At 40.0% G+C, this 15,041-nt stretch overlaps 1 protein-coding gene across 1 annotated transcript in view; it reads right to left on the bottom strand.

The window, feature by feature from the left end:
- The window catches only part of INTS4 (integrator complex subunit 4), a 114,866-nt gene that overhangs the window by 95,145 nt on the left and 4,680 nt on the right, over positions 1-15,041 (bottom strand). The gene's annotated exons all lie outside the window — the stretch shown is intronic.

The following is a 15,041-nucleotide window of genomic DNA, read 5'->3' on the forward strand; positions in this document are numbered from 1 at the left end:
TGTTGTTACCTTGATGGTCTACTCTCAGCTAGCAAAGAAACAGAACATGGTAAACTAACATTTCAAAAGAGAATCAATGACCCAAATATCCTAAGGCTTTAACTACATACAGTACTTTAGAGGAGAGAGCTTTCTTAGCCAGTATGTTACACTCAAATACTGCAAAATGAATAGGAATTTTTTATTCCTTCCTCATGTCATTAACTGCTAACCAGAATGTGCTTTTGGGATTAAAAGTAACTTTCCTCTCTTGTGCAGTGAGAAATGAGTTGCACCAACTTGCACTACCAACACTGCCAGCCTGGCCACCCAGCAATGCTGCCAGCACCACTGCTCTTGGAGCCCCTGGAAATTGGGCACTGCAGCTACCACTGCTGGCACCTGTTTTTTGGATCACCAGATTCTCATTAGAAGTTTGAGGCAGGTGTGTGTAATTAACTAGGTCTAGCTCTTGCACCTAGGCTATAGGTGCAAGTCGTCGGCAGCCGTCCGTCTCGAGAGACGATGGTGTAGCTTCACAAGAGTCTATCTGCACCGCCGAGAATGGCTGTGCAGTCCGACTCGGGAGTAACACGGTATCTGTCTCCTCCCGTGTTGAATCGACATCTTGCAATGACGCTGGAGTGTCCTCTCCAGTGAAGCTGAAGCTACAGAGCCTGAGCAGGGTGATATGGAGGGTCTGCTGTTGCCCATGCAGCAGACACCCCCTCTCTTCGCAGCTGAAGGGTCCAAGGGAAAGACGGAGTCGATACAGCTTGGCTTCAGGTGCGCCGCAGGAGTTGCCGGTGTTGACTACAACGTCAAACCTCCTTAGGGACTCCGGCTCCGGATTTTCTGTCGGGGTTTACTCCCTTAGCCTTTCCCCTGAAGAGGTATGCCGCAAGGCAGCGGAGGTTTTTTGGAGTCAGAGTTTTCCTTCTCTGATGTACCCTGACTGGAAGATCGAACCAGCGACACTTAGCTCGCAGGCCGACGCTCAATCCACTGAGCTAAACCAGCCAGGGGTATATAGGTGCAAGTAAAACTATGAAATTGAGTAGTCTGGTCCTTTTATTTTCAATATTTGAGAGATGATCTCTAATTTACACCAAGATTCCTGTGGTGGGAAATTTCCCCCAAAGACAAAAAAGAACCACGTTCTTTGTTCATTCTTTGTCCTCAAGTATGTAGCACAACATCCTAAGTTCCTAAAGGAGGTAACTGAGCACAACAAGGAGGCCTCAGCAGGGGAAGCCACAACAGATATAAAATCAGAAGACCAAGAATCCTGATATATCACTTACCATGTATATATAACCTTGGGAAAGTCTTTTTGAAATATCAGTCCAGCATCAATGTGATGATAAAAATGGAAGGCCCAAAACTAGACAGAGTCAGAATAAGAGTATATTGCCAAGGTCCAGCAAAAGACAATGGCAAGATTCCCACTCCTGATTAAAGGCAGACTATACAATGCAGACCAATCTTCTTGCTGTGAAACTAGAAAAGAATATGGAAGTCAAAAAAGTAAAAAGTGTGCCCTGGCTGGATGGTTCAGTTGGTTGGAGTGTCGTCCCATACACCAAAAGGTAGCGGGTTTGATTCTCGGTCAGAGCACATACCTAGACAGCAGATTTGATCCTCAGGGTTGGGGTGCATATGGGGAACAACCGATCGATGTCTCTATTTAACATCGATGTTTTCTTTCCCCTCTCTCTCCCTTCCTCTCTCTCTAAAATCAATTGTTAAAAAGTCCTTGAGTATGGATTTAAAATAAAGAAAAAAAGTGTGTGTGTGTGTATTTAAAGGTATTAGAAAACTGAAAGATGAATGAAGCATTAAAGAATGAGAATTATGCAAGGATGGTCACAGACCCAAGAAGGTTCACCTAGAGTTTGGGGCTGCTTCTTGAAGCTCTGCCAACTGGGGGAGGTGAGGAGATAGGTGAATGAGAGGCAAAGTAAGCAGTGCTTCTGACAGCCAGGGGAAGCCAAGGGAACAATGGCTACAGTGTGGGGCTGAAGGTAGAAGAGGGAGCGGGGGCAGCCTAATAAACTCCACCAGTTCCCAAAAGGATGAACAGTATGAGTAAGAATGAAATAAAAATACATATTTTGGGAGGGACTGCAGCTTAGGTTTAAATCACCTCAATTCCTGCAATAAGAAGGTGTTCCTACAGTGATGGAAACCATCAACAAAACAAAAGACAACTGATTGGAAGAAGATACTTGCCAATGATACATCTGATAAGGGGTTAATATCCAAAATTTAGAAAGAACTCATACTACTCAACACCAAAAAAACAAACAATCCACCCGGGCTTGTGTGGCTTACTGGATTGAGAGCCAGCCTGTGAACCAAAGGGTCACCAGTTCGATTCCCAGTCAGGGCACATGCGTGGGTTGAGGGTCAGGTCCCCATTTATGGGCGTGCTAGAGGCAACCACACATTGATGTTTCCCTCCCTCTCTCTCTCTCTGTCTCTTCCCCTCTAAAAATAAATAAATAATTAAAACAAAGATTCCAACTAAAAAATGGGCAGAGAACCTGAATAAACACTTCTCCAAAAAGTATGTACAAATGGCCAATAGACATATGAAAAAATGCTCAACATCACCAATCACCAGAGAAATGGAAATTAAAACCATAATGAGATATTACCTCACACCTGTCAGAATGGTTATCATCAATAGATCAACAAACAAGTGTTGGTGAGGATGTAGAGAAAAGGGAAACCTTACACACTGTTGGTGGGATTGCAAATTGGTGAAAACAGTATGGAGGTTCCAAAAAAATTAAAAATAGAACTACTCTATGACTTAGCAATTCCACTTCTAAGTATCAATCTGAAGAAATACAAAACTAATTTGAAAAGATATATGCACTCCCATGTTCACTGCAGCATTATTTACAATAGCCAAGATATGGAAGTAACCTAAGTGTCCACTGACAGACAAATGAATAAATAAAATGTGCCATAAAAAAATCTTAATAACACTCAGCCATAAAAAAAAAAAAAAAAAAAAAAAAAGAAATCTTGTCATTTGTGACCACATGGATGGACCTAGGGAGCATGAAATGTATCAGACAGAGAAAAAAAATACTGTATGATTTTCCTTATATGTAGAATCTGAAAATAAAAAAAAGAACTCAGAAAAAGAGATCTGACTTGAGGTTATCAGAGGTGGAGGGTAGGAGGAAGAAAAATTGGAGGAATGTGGTCAAAAGGTACAAACTCCCAGTTATGAGATAAATAAATACTAGGGATATATTATACAGCATGATGACCATAGTTAACACACTGCTATATGATGCATAGGAAAGTTGTTAATAGGGCAAATCCTATGAGTTCTAACATAAGGAGAAATTTTTTTCTTTTCTTTTCTTTTTATTGTATCTATATGAGATGATGTATGTTAACTAAACATATTGAGTTCATCATCTCACTATATATGTAAATCAAACCACCATTCTTATGCCTTAAAGTTATACAATGATGTATGTCAATTATTTCTCAATAAAACTGGGAAAAAAATAAAGTAAGAATAACAAAGTATCCTAGAGCATAAAATAGAAAATTAGAGTGTACAATTACACTCACATGTAAGTCAGGAAGGTGGATAAATGGAATTAAAGTGCTTGCATTGTCCAAAACGGTAAAAGTGCCATATAACATCTGATTTTGGTAAGTCAAGAATTTATGCTATAATAACTCCAAAGCTAATAAAGGATTGAGGAATTTAAAATAAAATCAATCCAAAGGATGGCAAGAAATGAGAGGAAAAAAAGAACATTGAGCAGGTAAGACAAACAGAAAGCATTTAATAAAGGTTTAACCACATACACCAACGGCTACACTAAATGTAATGAAGTAATAATCCAATTAAAAAATAAAAACTGTCCAATTGGATTTTTTAAAAAAATTAACTACATGTTGTTTACATGGCTCATATCTAAAACAAAAGACTATCAAAAAGATGAAAACAAAAGGCGGAACTAGGCATAGCATGCAAGCTTGAATCAGAAGATAGCTGGTATCATTATAGTAATATCAAACAAAACCATTATTTGCTCATATAATTGCTTGTGAAAAAATCCTAGATAAGCTACACATAATTTATTAAAATTGTTACATGAGCTTAGCAAGGCTGTTGGATATAAGACTACTAAATAAAAATCAATTGCATTTCTGTTGGAAAATAAAAAATTTAAATATAGTATTTACAATAACATTAAACATTAAATATCTGGGGATAACTAACAGAATGATGTATAAAACCTCTAAGCAAAAAACTGTAAAATAGTACTAAATAATTGGGATGTACCATGTTCAGGGACTGAAGACTCAAAATTGTAAAATGTCAATCCCCAAACTTTCTGAACTACAAAGTTAATGCAACCCAAATCAAAATCCTAGCAAGACTTTTTTGTTTTGAGTCAGAATTTTACAAGCTGACTTCAAAATTTATAAAGAAATGAGATCAAGAATAACCAAAATATTCTTTAAAAAGAACAAGGTGGAAGGACTTATCCTACCAGATGTTAAATTTATTATAATGTTATCCTAAGACAGCATGGTATTGGCATAAGAACAAAGTCCTGAAACACACCTACCATATCTAGACACCTGATTGACAACTAAGAACATTGCTGTCAATAAAGCAATGAGGAAAGAACATTCTTTTCAATAAAGGTGCTTGAATTTCTATATACCCAAGCAACATACACACGAGTCAATTCCATGTGTGAAAAGCGAATAATAAAGTTTCCAGTAATAATACGGCAAATTGTCTTAATAAGCCCAGGACAAACCCTTCTTATATCAGACAAGAAAAGCACAAAACATAAATGAAAAGACTGCCATATCGGTCTACATTGAGAATGTCTTTTCATCAAAATATAACATTAAGGGACTGGAAAAGAAGAAGATATTTATAACACATACAACCATTAAAAAACTTGTTCCCATAAATGTCTAATCACTATGTGATGCACCTAAAACTTATATAATATTGTATGTCAACTATAATTTTTAAAAAATAATTATCCAAAATCAAGGGAAAAAAAGAACTTGTACCCTGTACTCATATAAAGAATTCCCAGCTTTCAACTTTGGCCAAGATGGAGGCCTAAACAGATATGCTGCGTCTCCCTCCACAACTAAGAAGGACTACAACTACCTTAAAACTAGAGACAAACAGAAGTTCCAGAGAATCAAGCTGCATGGAAGTCCAACAAAGAAAGATATAAAGAAGAAATACTCATCCAGACAGGTAGGAGGGGCGGAGCCGGGGCAGAGAGGATGCGGTGTGGTGGAGGCAGCAGTGGCGGCAGCAGCAGGCCAGCAGAAAGCGCAGTCAAACATTTTAAAAAGCTGAGAGGGGCACTTGGGGAGCACTCTGAGCACCAGACCAGACCCCACAGCTCACGGTTCCAGTGCTGGGGACAATAAAGCCTCATTACTTTTGACTGTGCAAACCAGTGGGGATTGGGGCGGAGGCAGAAACTGCCGGCCTCTCAGCAAGTCCATTTGTTTGAAGGGCCCCCACAGTCCTAGAACATCCATAGACCCAGCCACTCTGCGAACAATGGCCAGGGCAACAGCTAGAGAGGCGCCAGTCCCATACGGAAGAGGGAGAAGTGCCTGGAAAAGGGGTGAGTACTGGGCAAGCAGCATTGTTCCTTCTCAGACACCCCCACCACCACATACAGCGCCACAACGTGGTGAAACCTGTCACCCTGTACTGACGAATACCTAAGGCTCCACCCCTTACAACGTAACAGGAACAACAGCTCTACCTAAGACACAGAGGCAAACAAACACAGGAGCCTGTCAGAATGAGGAGACAGAGAAGTATGGCCCAAAAGAGGGAACGGATCAAGGTTCCAGTGGGAGAGCTAAGCAATGAGGAGATAGCCAACCTAACAGATGTAGAGTTCAAAACACTGGTGATAAAGATGCTCACAGACTTGACAGATATGCTTAAGTACAGCAAACACAAAAGGGAAGAAGTGAAGGCTATGCTAAATGAAACAAAGGAAAATCCACAAAAAACTAATGGTGAAGAGAAAGAAATCGAGGTTCAAATCAATGATTTGGAATATAAGGAAGAAAAAAACAGTCAATCAATACAAAATGAGGAAACAAGAATTGAAAAAAATGAGGGGAGGCTTAGGAACCCCTGGGACAATTTTAAACATGCCAACATTCGAAACATAGGGGTTCCAGAAGGAGAAAAAGAAGAGCAAGAAATCGAAAGCTTATGTGAAAAAATAAAATAATGAAGAAAAGCTTCCCAAACTTGGCAAAGGAAATAAGACACACAAGTCCAGGAAGCACAGAGAGTCCCAAGCAAGCTAGACCCAAAGAGGACCACACCAAGACACATCATAATTAAAATGCCAAAAGTTAAGGATAATGAGAGAATCTGAAAAAGCAGCAAGAGAAAAGCAGAGAGTTACCTACAAAGGGGTGCCTATTAGCTGATTTCTCAAAAGAAACTTTGCAGGCAAGAAGGGACTGGCAAGAACTACTCAAGGTGATGAAAAGCAAGGACCTGCAACCAAAACTACACTACCCAGCTAAGCTATCATTTAGGACAGAAGGGCAGATAAAGTGCTTCCCAGACAAGGTAAAGCTAAAGGAGTTCATCATCACCAAGCCATTATTATATGAAATGTTAAGAGACTTATTTAAGAAAAAGAAGATCAAAACTATGAACACTTAAATGACGACAAACAACTATCGACAACTAAATCTAAAAAATAAAAACAAAAACAAACTAAGCAAACAACCAGGATAGGAACAGAATCACAGGTGTGGGGATCATTTGTAGGTTATCAGCTGGGAGGGGGAAGGAGGAGAAATGGGGAAATGGTGCAGGAACTAAGAAGCATAATTAGTTGGTACAAAATAGACAGGGGAAAGTTAAGAATAATATAGGAAAGGGTGAAGCCAAAGAACTTATATGCACAACCCATGGACATGAACTAAGGGGGGTAGGATTGCTGGAGGGAGGGGGGTACTGGGAAGAGGGGAGCTAAGGGAAAAGAAGTTGGGACTACTGTAACAACATAATCAATAAAATACACCTTAAAAAAAAATTCCCACAAAGCAACAAGGAAAAATAATAATGAACCCCCCAAATATGCAAGATACATAAATAGGCATTACCCAAAAGAATATACAAATGGCCAATTAAGCATATTAAAGTTGCTCCACTTCATTTGTAATGTAAGGAATACAAATTAAGGCCATAGTGATAGACTACACATCCATACAAATTGTCAAAATAAAAAAAGATAGACAGTTCTATCTGTTGACAAGTATGTGGAGCAATTAGAATCCTTACACAGTGCTAATAGGAGTGTGAATTGGTACTACCACTTTGGAAAACAGTTGGCTCAGCAATTCCACTCCAGGGTATGTACAACACAGAAATGCTAGCCATGTACACTAAGAGACCTGTACCAAAATGTTCATGGAAGTATTTCTTATAATAGTTAAAAACTGGAGACAACCTAAATATCCATCAATAATAGAATGGAAAAATAAATTATGGTATATTCATGCAATGAAATTTTATACTGTGATAAAATGAATGAACTATAGCTACAGTCAACAATATGAATGAATCTCGCAAATAGGATTTTGAGGAAAACCACACATGAAAAGATACATACTGTATTCTCTAATTATATGACATATTTACATTTTTAAAAAGGACAAGTAAATTGTTGTATTTAGGGGAATAGGTTTAAATAATATAAATAAATAAGTAAATAAATAAAAGAAAGGACATTATTACACTAAAAGTCAGGATAGTGTTGGTTAACTCTGGGAAAGGGGGAAGAAATAGAGCGTGTGCCTATCGTATGCCTACGGTTACATGCTATGTTCACGTGGTAAATCAATATGCTGTATGAGGTTTTTCTGTGTTCTTCTCTTTGTGTTATATTTCATAAGTTTTAAAAATATGATAGTTCCTTGGATTAGGAGGTAACAGTAGAAACAGAAGTAGATGGATTCAAGAGTTATTTATTAAATAAAATCAACAAGACTTAGAAGGAAATTTTGGGAGGAGGAAAGGAAGACAGTGGTATAAAGAATCTTTCTCAGTTTCCTGATTTAAGAGTCTATTAATGGTGGTGCCATTTCCTGGGATAAGGGAGACTGGAGAATGAAGGGAGACACTGGATTCAGTTTTAAAGATAAAAACCAATCCTTTTATTGACTTCAAATCACTGAAATAACATCACAGAATCAACTAATTCTCTTGCAGAGAAAATGACTAGTCAAATACCCTAATCCTGCAGTGAGAGAGGAAAGGAGAACTAGGTAGCCTTTCAATGGTCCAGAATGAAGTCCCAGACCTCCAAACATAAGGGAGCTGCAGAGAAAGCAGAGTAGTAAGTAAGCCTAGCAGATAAGATGGAGAAAAGAAGAAAAGAATGGGACTAAAAAGAATACATGAGTATGCATAAGGGGGATAAATGGTGATGAAAAAATTACAATAAAAATTTTTAAATTTAAATTTAACAAGGAAGAATATAAGAGTCTCTAACCTAGTGACATTCTTTATCCATCTGGATACTGTACTCAAGTTCTACTTTCTCAAATAATCCCCTGGTACTTCTTCTAAAACACATAAGTCCCCTTCACACCTATGCTTAAACTGCCTCCAAGGAAACCCTCTGTAATAACTTGCTCTTCTCGCCATTAAAGCTGTCCTGCTTCAGGCTTTCATTACCTTGCTTCAGACTTATCAGCCTCCCAGTTGGCCTCCCTAACTGCTGTCTTGCCCTCAGCCAACTCCACCATCCTCCATTCTGTGCCCAGGGTGAGACGTCTAAAACAGAACCCACAAGATAGAACACCAGACCCTTCAGAATCAGACCCCTTTCAATGTTCCTAATCTTAGCTCTTAAAGAGCTCTCAAGCTAAAACCTACACCAGCCAAACTACTTGCATGTCTTATGTGACATACTATTTCACATCACCATGCCTTTGCTCGCAACTGCTCCTTCTCTTTAAAATGCCTTTCCTCCTGTTTTCCAACTGGCCAAAATCTGTTTTTTAAGCATCACTACTACTATACAATGCCTTCCTAGACCCATGCTCCCAAGTAGAAATAATAATCCTCTTCTTCAAGGTCACACCATAACCTGTCCCAGATTTCAGAGCACCTATAACACTGTATTATTCTTATCCATTTATTGTCTTATCTACTCAACTAAACTCAGATCGGGGATTATCTATTCATCTCTGTACCACCAATATGAAGTATAAGTCCTAGCACAGAGTTAATATTTAGAATATTTTGAGTGAATGAAAACAATGAACAAATTAGTAACTTTAGTCCTTACTATCTATATGCTACATGTACTATTTGGTCTGGCTGGTTTGGCTCAGTGGATTGAGCGTCGGCCTGCGAGCTAAGTGTCGCTGGTTCGATCTTCCAGTCAGGGCACATCAGAGAAGGAAAACTCTGACTCCAAAGACCTCCGCTGCCTTGCGGCATACCTCTTCAGGGGAAAGGCTAAGGGAGTAAACCCCGACAGAAAATCCGGAGCCGGAGTCCCTAAGGCGGTTTGAGGTTGTAGTCAACACCGGCAACTCCTGCGGCGCACCTGAAGCCAAGCTGTATTGACTCCGTCTTTCCCTTGGACCCTTCAGCTGCGAAGAGAGGGGGGGTCTGCTGCATGGGCAACAGCAGACCCTCCATATCACCCTGCCCAGGCTCTGTAGCTTCAGCTTCACTGGAGAGGACACTCCAGCACCATCGCAAGATGTCGATTCAACACGGGAGGAGACAGATACCGTGTCACTCCCGAGTCGGACTGCACAGCCATTCTCGGCGGTGCAGATAGACTTTTAAGAAGCTACACCATCGTCTCTCGAGACAGATGGCTGCCGACGACTATTTGGTCTACCAACTACACTTTTAGCCCCTAAGGAATAAGGAACATGTTTCATAGTCCTTCTACATCCTCCACAGCAACTAACATAGTAGTGTAAGCGAAGAACCTCTCATCATCCAGATACTACTGCCTGACCACAGAGAGACTTGGGAAAAAAAAACAGAAGCCAAATACCAGATACCACATTTCTGAACAAAACAGAAGACAGGGTAAAAAAGACACTACGGTCATCAATCTAAAACTGGACCAGTTTGGCATCTCTCCCTCATTTCTTTTGTAGCTAGAATCAGGTAGATCAGTGATTTTCAACCAGTATGCCACAAGTTTTTTTTTCTTGTTGTTTTTTATCCTCACCCAAGGATATATTTATTGCTTTTAGAGAAAAAGGAAGAGAGAGAGGAAGAGAGGGAGAGAGAGAGAGGTAAAGAGGTAGGGAGAGGGAGAGACAGACAGACAGACAGACATTGATGTGAGAAAGAAACATCACTCAGTTGCTTCCCATATTTGCCCCCGTGGCCTGACAGGAGATAGAACCCCCAACCTTTTGGTGTAGGAGACGACATTCCAACCAACTGAGTCACCCAGCCAGGGTAGAGCTGCAAGAATTTTTAAAACATGCAGTACATGACTATTTAGTCAAGGGCCTCCTTTCCCTTAGACTGGCAAATTAAAAGCTGGAATCAGCCCTGGCCAGGTGGCTCAGTTGGCTGGAGCATCATCCTGTACACCAAAAGGTTACAGGTTGCAACCCCAGTCAGGGCACATACCTCGGGGGGTTCAATCCCCAGTCTGTCTGTCTGTCTCTCTCTCCCTCTCTCTCCCTCCCTTCCTCCCCTTCCCTCCTCTTTCTCAAAAATAAATAAGTGCATCCTCAGGTAAAGATTTTAAAAATAAATGACAACAGCCAAAACAACAACCGCCCAGTGTGAATGAATCAAAATTATACCTATTTTTTGTCAGATTGGCAAAAAAAATATTTTTTAGTGTGCCGCAGAATTTTAGTAATTAATGTGTGCCATGAGATGAAAAAGGTTGAAAATCACTGAGCTAGACTAATGTAAGCAGCATGACCTAGTTAAAGAGTGTGCAATCTGACATCAGATCACCTGAATTCAATTTTTTTAGACATGATAGTAGTTTTGTGATTGTTTTAAAAGTCTGTATTGTTCAGAGAAATTTATGAATAAAATTATAAAGATGCCAAGAATTTGTTTTCACAAGAATCTGATGGCAAGGGTCAGAGCAGAGGAAGTGGAAGTGGTCAGTGGGGATACGGAGGGGTGGGAATGAAACAAGTTTGGCCATGAAATGTTAATTGTTAAAGCTGGGTAATGAGTACGTGGGAATTAAACTATGCTGTGTGTGTGTGTGTGTGTGTGTGTGTGTGTGTATTTGAAATGTTCCATAACCATAAGTTCGAGAGGGAGAACCAATCCACACTCAAATCCAGACTTTCCATTTACTTATCTTGGTGCCCTTGGATACTAACCTGCTCTAAGCCTAGTTCCTTTTCCGGAATACAGAGAAAACAAGAGTGCGGGTATCAGGATTAAATAAAATATTATGTGTGGAAAGAGCTCTATAAACTCTAACAAGTTATATAAACATTAACTGCTCTTAAAAGTATTATTAGAGATGATTATTGGCAACAGTTATATTATTACATAGTAATAATAGGTAGATATTGCTTTCAAAAGGAGGGGTGACTAAAAATAGATCACTAAGAGACTGAAAACTTCTTGAGAGCAGAATCCTGATTTCATTCATGTAACATGAGGGAAACACTTATTAAGCCCCTATAGTGTTCTTCTACCTTACCAGGCACTGCGACAGTAATTAATATACTTGTAGTCTTTGAATTTAGCGGCTCAAAGTCTGAAGGAGATAGACACACATGACACACAAGAGCAATACCAAGAGCCAATAAATGTGCTGATAGGACACTGTCCAGTGCCCAGAATAATGCCTGATAAATAATAAGCATTTTTTTAATTGAGTAAAAAGTGTCACAAAAGCATTTATTCAACAAATATTTATTTTACCACACAGTGTTTAAAAAACAAACAAAAATGCTGCTCAAGAGCAGCTTACATTTTAGTATGGAGGAATAAATAAGGGAAAAATAAATGAGAAAATTATACAGAATATTAGAAGATGGTAAGTGCTAATGGAGAAAACAAAACCAAGGAAGGGGACTAGGAAGGGCCAGGCAGTTTCAATTTCAAATAAAGGGATAAAGGAAGGCCTTAATGAAAAAGTGGCGTCTGAGCAGAGACTTGAATCGAGTGTGGAAAGCAGACATATGAACATCTAAGAGAAGTGTTCCAGGCAAAAGAAAACATAAGTGTAAAGACTCTGAGGAAAGAACATGCCTGGCAGAGAAAACAGCAGACCAGATCAGAGGGCAGTGGCAGGAAGAGGGGCTCTAAGCTGAGGAACAGCATGTGAAAAGACACTGATTTCTGAAAACACACAAAGTCTTTGAAAAAATGCAAGTATTTTGATTGAGCTAATTATATATGTAAATAAAATGACCTTTTTATGTCAGACATAAAAGATTAAAATAAAAATAGTTTGTGGAAAGAAGAGAGACAGAAACGGAAAAGATAAGCTTTCGCAAGGTAGAACTCCAAGACATTATTTGCATCCTGACCGATGCAACATGAAGTACAAATCATCTATAAAGTATTCATAAAATTCTTAAAGATATGCTTAACCTGAATCTATCACATAGATCTAACTTCTAGTTCATAGTTAATATAAGGGATAGAGAAGCAAGTTAACACCCCAAGAAAGGAAACATTTTCAGAAAACAAGACATTTTACAAAACAACTGACTGAGCTGTCATCAAAATAAAAATAAAAAATTATTCTGAATTTAAAGAAGAGCAAATGCCATGTATGGACACTTTGCATTTTGATTTGAACAAATCCATTATAAAAAGACATTTTGGGATCCGATCCAAGATGGCGGAGGAGTAAATGGAAGCTACACTAACCTCCTCCCAGGACCAGTCTGGGTTTACAACTTAATTTTGGAGAAATCATCTGGAACAACCAACGAACACTAGCTGGAAAGAAGTCTTATAACCACGGAGAGACAGAAAAGGCCGCTACATCACAACGTGACCGGTAGGGAGTGCGGAGACGCGGAAGGGCTGGCTGGGCTCACATGGGTGGCAGCTGAAGGGACTGAGAAACAGCTCAGCAGCCGGGGATTCCCCCTGAGAAGGGCAGGGTCTAAACCCCCAGCTGGGCTTCCCAGCCTACAGCAACAGAGTGGAAAGTAAAACAGTATCAGCTGTGAAAAGCGAAAAGCCACAGGGTTTCTTGCTAGCCGGAGAGAAACAGCAGGAGAAAAAGAGCTCTTAAGTGGATCACATACGAAAATATTTTGGCCACCACTTACCCTGGGCTCAAGCAGAGGGAAGGCAGAGAGGACTGGAGACACTTGGGGAGAGTTTGGCACGGTGGCTTTGAGGGAAGAACTGGAGGAGCAGCCGACTGGGTCCCAGTGCTGACTCATCCCCAGTACTGCGGGTAGACCATTCCCCTCCAAGTGGCGTCAGCCTGAGGGGAAGCAAAAGCCCTGCCGACGGGAATTAAGCTGCCACACCCACAGTCCTTAAGCCTGACAGCTAATCACAGATTGAGCAGATTAACAATCAAAGAAGACAGACAACAGCAGTAGATCCCTGGAAGTCTCCAACAGGCTGCCTAGGGCCAGACTGGTACATGATCTGACGCCACCAGAGGCAGATCCAGGAAGTGCAGATCATTCTAGGAAGCACCAACAAACAATAGGAGTCAAAAAAATGGGGAGACAGAGAAACAACCTCCCATCAAAAGGAAAGGTAGAATCCCCAGAAAGAGTGCTAAATGAAATAGAGGGGAGCGAACTATCAGATATGGAATTCAAAACATGGATTATGGAGAAGCTGAATGAGCTCAGCGGAAACTTCAAAGAACTCCAGAAAAACTACAAGGAACTCACAGAAAATTACGTGAGCATGAAAAAGGACATAGAAGCTATCAATAAGAGCCAGGAGGAAATGAAAAATACGATCTCTGAATTGAAGAACACAGTAGAAGGAATTAAAAGCAGGCTAGAGGAAGCAGAAGATCGGATCAGCGAGCTGGAGGACAACCTACACAAAAACTCCCAGACAATGCAACAAAATGAAAAAAGACTGAACAAGACTGAAGAGGTTCTAAGACAGCTGCAGGACAACATGAAACGTAATAATATCCGTATCATAGGAATTCCAGAAGGAGAAGAAGAAGAGCAAGGGATAGAAAACCTCTTTGAAAAACTAATGACAGAAAACTTCCCTAACATGACGAGAGAAAGAGTCACGCAAGTCCAGGAAGCACAGAGGGTCCCAATGACGATGAACCCCAACAGGCCCACCTCAAGACACATCATAATTAAAATGGCAACATTCAAAGACAAAGAGAGGATCCTAAAAGCAGCAAGAGAAAAACAACTAATAACATACAAGGGTACTCCAATAAGGCTATCATCAGATTTCTCAGCAGAAACACTACAAGCCAGAAGGGAATGGCAAAAAATATTCCAAGCAATGAAAAACAAAGGTCTACAACCTAGAATACTATACCCAGCAAAACTCTCATTCAAAATGGAGGGTGAAATAAGGAGCTTCCAAGACAAAAGAAGGCTAAAAGAATACATCTCCACCAAACCAGCAATGCAAGAGATGCTAAAGGGTCTGCTCTAAGAAGATAAAGAAACAGAGAGAGACAGAGAAGAACACAAGTACAAAGGGGAAAAATGACAGTGAATAAGTACTTATCGGTAATAACCTTAAATGTAAATGCATTAAATGCTCCAATTAAAAGACATAGGGTAGCTGAATGGATTAGAAAGAACGACCCACATATATGCTGTCTACAAGAGACCCACCTTAGAACAAAAGATCTACACAGACTGAAAGTAAAGGGATGGAAAAAAGTATTTCAAGCAAATGGGCATGGGAATGACTGGGAATGACTTTCAAAGGTAATAAAAGCCCGCGAAATAAAAGGCCTGCTGCCATGGTTGGTTGTGCGGTCCACAGCAATCTCTCCAGGGAAAGAATGAAGGTTGTTTTCCTGAAAGATGGCTAGAAGGGACCTTAAGGC

Source organism: Furipterus horrens, unplaced genomic scaffold, assembly GCF_987537825.1.
Source record: "Furipterus horrens unplaced genomic scaffold, mFurHor1.1.pri manual_scaffold_2, whole genome shotgun sequence".
NCBI lineage: Eukaryota > Metazoa > Chordata > Mammalia > Chiroptera > Furipteridae > Furipterus > Furipterus horrens.